Below are 12192 nucleotides of genomic sequence, written 5' to 3'. Positions count from 1 at the left end.
GGACCGTAGTATGTTCAATCAGTTTTTTGTAAATAAGTTGTGTCTTACCTTTACAAATACATTTCCACACAATGGGCTCTGTCATAATAAAATGTTTATCAAATTCTAAGCCGATTTTTCTCTGATATTTCTTAACAGCCTGGATTACACCTTGATACAATACAAAATCGCCTCGCACATTTGGATATTTGATTTTAAACGCATTATAGGATAAGTATCCATTTTGTCCCAAAATATGACCAATCTGAGCTATTCCATTGTCGATCCAATTTTGAATGTACACTGTCTTTTTATCTCTCCGAATATTAACATTATAATGTAAACATTCTGATACAAAATCGTTAAAGGTTATAGGGTCACATTTTCCATGTAGTTTCTTATAATGTTTAAAAACATTGGTCCAAAACGGGTTTTCCATTCTCTGCATCAAAACATTTGCAAATTCCTCTCCTCTCATATTAATTGTTGTAACAGATGGACATGCTTTAAACAGTAATCTTGATATTAATCCAGTAAGGCCATCAACTCTTTTTAACCAAACGATTTTTAGAGATGACAGAAAACTTTTCACGTCAACCATCTTTAATCCTCCATCTTCATAGGGTTGGGTGACCGTACTTCTTTTAATTTTATCTCTTTTTCCATCCCAAAGAAATTTGAAAAAAATATTATTTAACTCCATCATAAACTGTTCGTCTGGATCAGGTAAATTAGTAAACAAATGTGTCAATTTGGAAATAGCCAAGGTTTTTAGGACTGTTATTTTACCAAAAGGTGTCAGGTTCCTTCTGGTCCATGAATTCAGAAGTTTTTGAATTTCCTTTAACTTATTTCTATAGTTAAGAAAAACAACCTCGGATATATTCACCGAAAAAATAACGCCAAGTGCTTTAAAATTATCCGGGTTCCAGGTAAAATTCATATCAGGCAAAAATCTTCTTTTGCTAAACTTTAAAGGTCCTAACCAAACTACAATTGTTTTATCATAGTTCATTCTCAGACCTGACAGTGATGCAAAATGTTGTAACACTTTTATACTTTCGCAAAAAGATTGCTCTGTACCATCAAGAAACAGACTGGTATCGTCAGCGAATTGTGACAATAAAATATTTTCGCCAAGAATATTCATACCACCAATCTTTTTGTTCTGGCGTACCATAAGAGACAATATTTCAGCACAAATCAAAAATAGATAAGGTGACAGCGGATCCCCTTGCCGGGTGCCTCGACCTACATTAAACCATGCTGAATACCGACCATTGACTGAAACACAGGACTTAATTTTGCAATAAAAAGTAAAAATCCATCGTTTCATGTCATTTCCAAAGTTAAATTTGCTCAAAGATTTTTCAATAAATGACCATAAATGGTGTATGCTTTTAATTAAGCGTTGTTGACTATGAATGTAGATGTAAATGGTTGTGAAACTGTGTTTTAATTTAATTTTAAATGTGTCAAGCGCAAAGAGCGTAATTGTAAAGTTATGATGTTGCGCTATATAAATGCTCATTTATTATATTATCATTATTAAAAAGCAAAACAATTTCTCCCCGGACTTTCTTATAAGCGCGTTCCACTGTACACAAGCACAGACAGGCCTGTCTAACATGCTTGCAGATGGTGTAAGAGAGTCGTTCCACTGTACACAAGCACAGACAGCGCTGTCTAACATGCTTGCAGATGGTGTAAGAGAGTCGTTCTACTGTACACAAGCACAGACAGGCCTGTCTAACATGCTTGCAGATGGTGTGAGAGAGTCGTTCCACTGTACACAAGCACAGACAGGCCTGTCTAACATGCTTGCAGATGGTGTAAGAGAGTCGTTCCACTGTACACAAGCACAGACAGCGCTGTCTAACATGCTTGCAGATGGTGTGAGAGAGTCGTTCCACTGTACACAAGCACAGACAGGCCTGTCTAACATGCTTGCAGATGGTGTGAGAGATTCGTTCCACTGTACACAAGCTCAGACAGGCCTGTCTAACATGCTTGCAGATGGTGTGAGAGAGTCGTTCCACTGTACACAAGCTCAGACAGGCCTGTCTAACATGCTTGCAGATGGTGTGAGAGATTCGTTCCACTGTACACAAGCTCAGACAGGCCTGTCTAACATGCTTGCAGATGGTGTGAGAGATTCGTTCCACTGTACACAAGCTCAGACAGGCATGTCTAACATGCTTGCAGATGGTGTGAGAGATTCGTTCCACTGTACACAAGCACAGACAGGCCTGTCTAGCATGCTTGCAGATGGTGTGAGAGAGTCGTTCCACTGTACACAAGCACAGACAGGCCTGTCTAACATGCTCGCAGATGGTGTAAGAGAGTCGTTCCACTGTACACAAGCACAGACAGGCCTGTCTAACATGCTTGCAGATGGTGTGAGAGAGTCGTTCCACTGTACACAAGCACAGACAGGCCTGTCTAACATGCTTGCAGATGGTGTGAGAGAGTCGTTCTACTGTACACAAGCACAGACAGGCCTGTCTAACATGCTTGCAGATGGTGCAAGAGAGTCGTTCCACTGTACACATGCACAGACAGGCCTGTCTAACATGCTTGCAGATGGTGTGAGAGATTCGTTCTACTGTACACAAGCACAGACAGGCCTGTCTAACATGCTTACAGATGGTGTGAGAGATTCGTTTCACTGTACACATGCACAGACAGCGCTGTCTAACATGCTTGCAGATGGTGTAAGAGAGTCGTTCCACTGTACACAAGCACAGACAGGCCTGTCTAACATGCTTGCAGATGGTGTGAGAGATTCGTTCCACTGTACACAAGCACAGACAGGCCTGTCTAACATGCTTGCAGATGGTGTGAGAGAGTCGTTCCACTGTACACAAGCACAGACAGGCCTGTCTAACATGCTTGCAGATGGTGTAAGAGAGTCGTTCCACTGTACACACGCACAGACAGCGCTGTCTAACATGCTTGCAGATGGTGTGAGAGATTCGTTCCACTGTACACAAGCACAGACAGGCCTGTCTAACATGCTTGCAGATGGTGTAAGAGAGTCGTTCCACTGTACACAAGCACAGACAGCGCTGTCTAACATGCTTGCAGATGGTGTAAGAGAGTCGTTCTACTGTCAACAAGCACAGACAGGCCTGTCTAACATTGTTGCAGATGGTGTAAGAGATTCGTTCCACTGTACACAAGCACAGACAGGCCTGTCTAACATTGTTGCAGATGGTGTGAGAGAGTCGTTCCACTGTACACAAGCACAGACAGGCATGTCTAACATTGTTGCAGATGGTGTAAGAGAGTCGTTCCACTGTACACAAGCACAGACAGGCCTGTCTAACATTGTTGCAGATGGTGTGAGAGAGTCGTTCTACTGTACACAAGCACAGACAGGCCTGTCTAACATTGTTGCAGATGGTGTAAGAGAGTCGTTCCACTGTACACAAGCACAGACAGGCCTGTCTAACATGCTTGCAGATGGTGTGAGAGAGTCGTTCCACTGTACACAAGCACAGACAGGCCTGTCTAACATGCTTGCAGATGGTGTGAGAGAGTCGTTCTACTGTACACAAGCACAGACAGGCCTGTCTAACATGGTTGCAGATGGTGTGAGAGAGTCGTTCTACTGTACACAAGCACAGACAGGCCTGTCTAACATGGGTTGCAGATGGTGTGAGAGAGTCGTTCCACTGTACACAAGCACAGACAGGCCTGTCTAACATGCTTGCAGATGGTGTAAGAGAGTCGTTCCACTGTACACAAGCACAGACAGGCCTGTCTAACATGCTTGCAGATGGTGTGAGAGAGTCGTTCCACCGTACACAAGCACAGACAGGCCTGTCTAACATGCTTGCAGATGGTGTAAGAGATTCGTTCCACTGTACACAAGCTCAGACAGGCCTGTCTAACATGCTTGCAGATGGTGTGAGAGAGTCGTTCCACTGTACACAAGCACAGACAGGCCTGTCTAACATGCTTGCAGATGGTGTGAGAGAGTCGTTCTACTGTACACAAGCACAGACAGGCCTGTCTAACATGCTTGCAGATGGTGCAAGAGAGTCGTTCCACTGTACACATGCACAGACAGCGCTGTCTAACATGCTTGCAGATGGTGTAAGAGAGTCGTTCCACTGTACACAAGCACAGACAGCGCTGTCTAACATGCTTGCAGATGGTGTAAGAGAGTCGTTCCACTGTACACAAGCACAGACAGCGCTGTCTAACATGCTTGCAGATGGTGTGAGAGAGTCGTTCCACTGTACACAAGCACAGACAGGCCTGTCTAACATGCTTGCAGATGGTGCAAGAGAGTCGTTCCACTGTACGCAAACACAGACAGGCCTGTCTAACATGCTTGCAGATGGTGTGAGAGATTCGTTCCACTGTACACAAGCACAGACAGGCCTGTCTAACATGCTTGCAGATGGTGTGAGAGATTCGTTCCACTGTACACAAGCACAGACAGGCCTGTCTAACATGCTTGCAGATGGTGTGAGAGAGTCGTTCCACTGTACACAAGCACAGACAGGCCTGTCTAGCATGCTTGCAGATGGTGTGAGAGAGTCGTTCCACTGTACACAAGCACAGACAGGCCTGTCCAACATGCTTGCAGATGGTGTAAGAGAGTCGTTCCACTGTACACAAGCACAGACAGGCCTGTCTAACATGCTTGCAGATGGTGTGAGAGATTCGTTCCACTGTACACAAGCTCAGACAGGCCTGTCTAACATGCTTGCAGATGGTGTGAGAGAGTCGTTCCACTGTACACAAGCACAGACAGGCCTGTCTAACATGGTTGCAGATGGTGTGAGAGAGTCGTTCTACTGTACACAAGCACAGACAGGCCTGTCTAACATGGTTGCAGATGGTGTGAGAGATTCGTTCTACTGTACACAAGCACAGACAGGCCTGTCTAACATGCTTGCAGATGGTGTGAGAGAGTCGTTCTACTGTACACAAGCACAGACAGGCCTGTCTAACATGCTTGCAGATGGTGTAAGAGAGTCGTTCCACTGTACACAAGCACAGACAGGCCTGTCTAACATGCTTGCAGATGGTGTGAGAGAGTCGTTCCACCGTACACAAGCACAGACAGCGCTGTCTAACATGCTTGCAGATGGTGTAAGAGAGTCGTTACACTGTACACAAGCACAGACAGGCCTGTCTAACATGCTTGCAGATGGTGTGAGAGAGTCGTTCCACTGTACACAAGCACAGACAGGCCTGTCTAACATGCTTGCAGATGGTGCAAGAGAGTCGTTCCACTGTACACATGCACAGACAGCGCTGTCTAACATGCTTGCAGATGGTGTAAGAGAGTCGTTACACTGTACACAAGCACAGACAGCGCTGTCTAACATGCTTGCAGATGGTGTGAGAGAGTCGTTCCATTCGGACACATACCAAAACTCAACAGCCTATAATTGCAACGTATGGATTTTTGAGTGGTTAAGTTTATTTGACATCTGTTTTGATAACAAAACTAATTCAGCAATAATGTCTATACCTGCACAGATAGCGGTTAGACAGTGAGAATTGTTGGTATGTGTCCAAGTGGAGATGTGTTCTCACCCCATGACAAAGCCACGGTATATATTTGCTGGTTTACAAGACGCTTTTTTTAAGGGACAGGAGATAGATGTAGATCGTTTGAGGCACCTGTGTACTTGTTTACATTAATTTAGTCAAGTTTTGACCAAAATATGACATTGTCCGCCTGGCGCGGTTCCGGAGGAACACTGACTGTCTCGATCTGTGTAAAATGTCATATTTTGGTCAAAAGTACTAATAACGTACGATATACTTTTTTTTTTTTTAAATGGGAAAGAACATCGAAGTACTAGAGAATCGCGAATGAGCTATATATCTTTAACATATCGAAACAAAATTATATACTACGACCTATATTCCAACCTTCCTTATGCAAACCATGTACCGTCATTGTTTGCGACACTTATGACTATACGTCATGTCTATTGACAAGAGACACGTGCATCCAAAACGACCTTCCGGCGTGTGCTGTATCTAGGCTAAACACTCAAAAATGTTTTGTGTATTGTGTTGAGCACACTTTCTTGCATGACTTCGGTGTTGTCGGCATTCTATTATTCCTTGCAGTGACGGGCGAAGTGGCGCAGTGGTAAGACGTCGGCCTCCAAATCGAGAGGTCGTGAGTTCGAATCCCGGTCGCTGCCGCCTGGTGGGTTAAAAGTGGAGATTTTTCCGATCTCCCAGGTCAACTTATGTGCAGACCTGCTAGTGACTTAACCCCCTTCGTGTGTACACGCAAGCACAAGACCAAGTGCGCACGGAAAAGATCCTGTAATCCATGTCGGAGTTCGGTGGGTTATGGAAACACGAAAATACCCAGCATGCCTACCCAACAAAAGCGGAGTGAAGCTGACTATGCTTTCAGAATATAGTGTGGGGAACCCAAATGGGCAAACGAGCTCACACGTCACAAGAATTTCTGGAACGCTGAAGAAGAAGAATTCCTTGCAGTCTGAGTGCGATTATTTCCATTGTATGGCCCCGTGGTGACACTTTCTTAGTGATTTGTGCGTTTCTTGTCAGAAGTGCTTCGCGGTTTGTTTGTAGTTTTCCATTTTATGAACCCGTGGTCGTGCTTCTGTAACTGTGTCGATCGCAAAATGATACCCTGAGGTGTCTTTATCGTCTCCATAGTTCTTCACTTTTTCTTTTCTTTTCTTTTTGTTCAGCACAAATAACAGGTCTTACTCGTGTTACAACGTTTATCTATTCCGGCTACTTTCTTCAAATATAAAACTATTTTTAATCACACCGAAGGTCACACAATTCGATTTTGTGTCGATCAGAAAAACAAGTATAATACGATGAGAGAAACTTACATTTGGTTTAAACAAAAGTTTTTTTCAGAATTTCTTCGCATGAACAGTTCAAAACACACAGCTAGGACACGCACTCAACCAAATGCTTATATCACGTGACCAGAACAATACTAAATTACACACATTTATACAATGGTGGACAATAACAACAATACACCAGAAGAACAAATTGAAAGAATGGGTATGGGGAACTAAATAGGAACAGAAGAATCTACAGAAGAGAAAAAAGAACCTTACATTCGAGAAGCAAAACAACAGATGCGTCTTTTGTACCAACGACAGTTCAAAATGGACATACAGTAAAAAGTCGGACGTCGCCAACGAGTACACGCACACTCCTTCCCTCCAAAGTCTGACGGAAATCACAGTGCCTACTCTGTCCCCTAGCCATGCCATTTATTTCTGCCGAGGCAGACTAAACGCAAGGTCTGACGAAAATTGGAATGCATGTAGATGTGATAAAAAAAAAATACCAAGCCTAATCAACAAACGACAGGTGAAATTGACATATATATTAAAAATGGAAAAAATTGAGAAAAAAATAAAATAAAATAAAAGGTATGGCATCGCCAACGAGTACACGCAAACTCTGTCCCACTAAGTCTGACGGAAAGTGCTGTGCCTACTCTGTCCCCAAGCCAAGCCATTCCTGCCGAGGCCGACTAAACGCCGGGTCACCGATGACACATGTGGCGCCCAAACTTAGCGACTGACGGCAGTCTCCAACAATGGCTGCCCTTCTACACACTTCCTGGTTTTCTTCTGCCACCGCTCTGGCATTTCCAGCCACCCAAAGAATGCCTCTGATGCCAAAAAAGGCTGTGACGTTTGCTATGCCTTCTCCGCCTACTCGCTAGCTTTCTGTGATTCTTTGCTTTTCTGTTTTTAGGTGACAAAGTGAGGTTGTTGTTTTTTTCTTCTCGATGGAATGCCACAGTTCCATACGCAGAAGTGTGCAATGCCTTTAGGTTTCTCTTGCCATTTCCACTGACGACAGCTATTCACAATCAATGAAGCAGATGGTGCGAGATCTCTAAGGATAATTAATTAGTATACCGTTTTGGTTATGGGGGTGGATGGCAAAATAAGAGAGTGAGGGAGAGTGGGGTGGGGGTGGGGGTGGGGGGGGGGCGGTCTGTTAATGAATGACGTCTGTTTTGTGCTTTGTGGACGGATTAAGCGTTAAAGTAGGGTAGCATGTAGGACGACTTTGTCATCTGCAGTGGTCTTGGTTTTTTTTCACGCAACTTCTTCAATATCATTATACATTACTAGTTTCGTTCTTTGCTCATTTTGTTTGTCCGATATGTTTACTTTCTTTGTTGTTGTTGCTGTAATTTACACGCTGTACGTTTCTATTTAAGTTGCACGCATTTAAAGGTACATTCCTTCCCGTGTTGACGATCCAAGTGGAACTACTTCTTTTTCACAGATTCTCTTATTCCGCATAATAGCCTGGTCAGTGGTCAGATCTTTGGTGGTTTACTCGACGATTACATGATAACTTACACGATGGTTTACATGACTGTTTTACGGATTGTTTATATGATGGTTTAAACGAGGGTTTACATGACAGTTAACATGATAACTTACACGATGGTTTACATGACTGTTTTACGGATTGTTTATATGATGGTTTATATGATGGTTTAAACGAGGGGTTACATGACAGTTAACATGATAACTTACACGATGGTTTACATGATGTTTTACGCGATTGTTTCACTGAAAGTTTACAGGATGGTTTACATGAGTGTTTACACGGGAAGGAAAGTACCTTTATAGTCACACGTATACCCTGCATTCTACACGAAACAAATTATTTCAGTCATCATTGTCAGCATGCTTCCTTTCATACTGCACGATTCACGGCCGTTATAACCAGCTGGGATGTAATGGCGAGGCTATGTACATGCAAAGCTTTTATTACCTATTCATATATCTCTCGCTGCACCAGGAAAATGCAAGTATGAATAATAACATTGCCCCATTTTCTTAAAGTGCTTGCTTTTCTTCTTGTCAACATTCACTGACCAGTGTGTAAAATACTGATTGCGACTTGAAGAAGAAGAACAAGTCGCGTAAGGCAAAATTACTACATTTAGTCAAGCTGTGGAACTCACAGAATGAAACTGAACGCACTGCATTTTTTCACTATGACCGTAGTCCGCCGCTCGTACAAAAGGCGAGCCTGTTTAGCGCGGTAGCGGTTGCGCTGTGCTGCATAGCACGCTTTTCTGTACCTCTCTTCGCTTTAACTTTCTGAGCGTGTTTTTAATCCAAACATATCATATCTATATGGTTTTGGAATCAGGAACCGATAAGGAATAAGATGAACTTGTTTTTAAATCGATTTCGGAAATTTTATTTTAATCATATTTTTTATATTTTTAATTTTCAGAGCTCGTTTTTAATCCAAATATAACATATTTATGTGTTTTTAGAATCAGAAAATGATTAAGAATAAGATGAACGTATATTTGGATCGTTTTATAAAAAAATAATTTAAATTACAATTTTCAGATTTTTAATGACCAAAGTCATTAATTAATTTTTAAGCCTCCAAGCTGAACTGCAATACCAAAGTCCGGCCTTCGTCAAATATTACTTGGCCAAAATTTCAATCAATTTGATTGAAAAATGATGGTGTGTCAGTGCCGCCTCAACTTTTACAAAAAGCCGGATATGACGTCATCAAAGACGTTTATCCAAAAAATGAAAAAAACATCTGGGGATATCATACCCAGGAACTCTCATGTAGAATTTAATAAAGATCGGTCCAGTAGTTTACTCTGAATCGCTCTACACACACACACACGCACAGACACACACACCCACACACACACACATATATACACCACGACCCTCGTCTCGATTCCCCCTCTATGTTAAAACATTTAGTCAAAACTTGACTAAATGTAAAAAGGCGTATATGCTATGATACACTGGAACCTAACACAGTATAGTTTTTGGTAAAACAAGTGTTCTTTCTCTCAGTTTGTACCTTTGAAATAAGACAATAGGAATGTTTGTTGGTAAACGATGTCGTGTCGCCGTTTTAGCTAAGTGTCTATCTGTCTGTCTGTCTGTCTGTCTGTCTGCCTACCTCAGTCTGACTGCATATCTGTCTGAACAATCCCTCTGAATGCTGTCAATGCGCACGCGCCAATCTTGGACAAATGCGACTATTTGACCGAACGAACCATGGGTTAGGGTTAGGGTTAGGATTAAGGTTAGGGTTAGGGTTAGCTTGTTCACGACCTGATTAATCTCCCTATGTTAGCGCATGCGCATTGACCGCATTGAGAGGGATTGTTCAGGCAGAGTTTTCCGCAGTTCGTGACACCGGTGTGTGCCTGTGTACTAGCGGGTGCCTGTGATTGTGTATGCACGCGTATATATGCGTGTGCGCTGCGTGCATCCGTCAGTTTGTCTGTCTGTCTGTTTGTCAGTCAATCTTGCGACCTGTCTGTTTGCAGTTCGTCCGGCTGTTCAGTTAGCTGTTTATCTGTCTGTCTGTCTGTATGTCTGTCTTTTATGTACTCTGTTTATCTGTCTGTCTGTCTGTATGTCTGTCTGTCTGTCTGTCTTTTATGTACTCTGTTTATCTGTAAACAAGACCTTCACCTCGAAACATTGCAGAAGTGTCACACTGTCAATGCTATTTAACTAAGATAACAATTTCTTTGTTTGTGTGTGTGCACTTTTCCTTGCGAGAACATAACGGTAGATATTATGGAGTAACCCACATTTAGCTGCAAATATATCGCTGGTAATCTTGCAGCAGAATTGACAATATTACGACTCCTTTGCGCATTTATTGTTTTAACGCCTGTAGACTGGGAAATGAAAGTCTGACATAAACGTGGCAATGGCGGATTTGGTTTCAGCTTCCCCGGATGCTGGGTGCCAGATAAGGCGCAGCTGCATGCATTTATGGTGCAAACGGGAAACAAAAGTGACGAAAAAAATGGGGGAGGGGGGTGGGGGGAGAGAGACAGAGAGAAAGAGAGAGAGAGAGAGAGAGAGAGAGAGAGAGAGAGACAGAGAGGGAGAGCGAGAGAGAGAGAGAGAGACACAGAGAGAGAGAGAGAGAGACAGAGAGAGAGAGAGAGAGACAGAGAGGGAGAGCGAGAGAGAGAGACAGAGACAGAGAGAGAGAGAGAGACAGAGAGGGAGAGCGAGAGAGAGAGAGAGAGACACACAGAGAGAGAGAGCGAGAGAGAGACACACACAGAGAGAGAGAGAGAGACAGAGAGAGAGAGAGAGCGACACACACAGGGAGAGAGAGAGACAGAGAGAGACAGAGAGAGAGACACACAGAGAGAGAGAGACAGAGAGAGAGAGACACACACAGAGAGAGGGAGACAGAGAGAGAGACAGAGAGACAGAGAGAGAGAGAGACAGAGAGAGAGAGAGAGAGAGAGAGAGAGAGACTGAGAGGTCAAAGAGAGTCAGACACGACAGACAGACAGCGAAAGAGAGAAAGAGGGGGGGGGGGAGAGTGAAAGAGAGAGCGACAGACAGACAGAGAGGGAAAGAGAGAGTGAGAGGGAAAGAGAGAGTGAGAGAGAGAGAGAGAGAGAGAGAGAGAGAGAGAGAGAGAGAGAGAGAGAGAGAGAGAGAAGTGCATGGGAGCTATGAATTCGATGAAATAAAGCTACAGGCGCTTATACTGCGCACAGAAACAAACAGCCAATAAGTATGAGAACGGCGATGAGAAACAAAAGTGTGAAAAAAAAGTGGAGGACTAAGGGTGGGGGGAGGATGAGGGGAGGAGATGCTAAGAATTCGGGAAAAACAAAACTACAGCCGCTGAAAAGTAAATTACTGGGCACAGAATCAAACAATCAACACAATGTTGTCATGCTGTCAGCAACCGACTCGCTCGGGAATGGCGGAAACAGGAAGGAAAATGTTATTGCCGAGTTCCTGTTTCTGTCTACATTTAGTACTTTTATATTTAAGTCTCTACATTTAAATGACCACCATTCTGACAACAAAGTGGACTTTTGTCTTTCAAGGACAATAAGTTTGGGACGCAGAATACTGTATAACTTCTAGCGAGAAGAACGTATTGAATTTTCTTTTACTTTTATTTTTGCTGTTTTTCTTTTAATTTCTTTCCTACCTTTTTTTTCATTCTTTTTTTCTTTCTTTTATTTCTTTGTTTTTGTTAGGGGGGATGTTGGGGGTTTCTTATTCTGGTTTTTTTTCTTTTTGCTGGGTAACTGGATGTAACTGAGCATTAGTTGTCGAGCAAGACGCCAACAAAATGAAACTTTTTCGTTGTCTGAATAAAACATAGGTCTACGCTTTGCTACCAGTCTTGTCACACAAAACTGCAGAAAGGATG

This window comes from Littorina saxatilis, unplaced genomic scaffold (assembly GCF_037325665.1).
Source record: "Littorina saxatilis isolate snail1 unplaced genomic scaffold, US_GU_Lsax_2.0 SUPER_6_unloc_1, whole genome shotgun sequence".
Taxonomy (NCBI): Eukaryota; Metazoa; Mollusca; class Gastropoda; order Littorinimorpha; family Littorinidae; genus Littorina; species Littorina saxatilis.
This window is presented reverse-complemented; position numbering follows the sequence as displayed.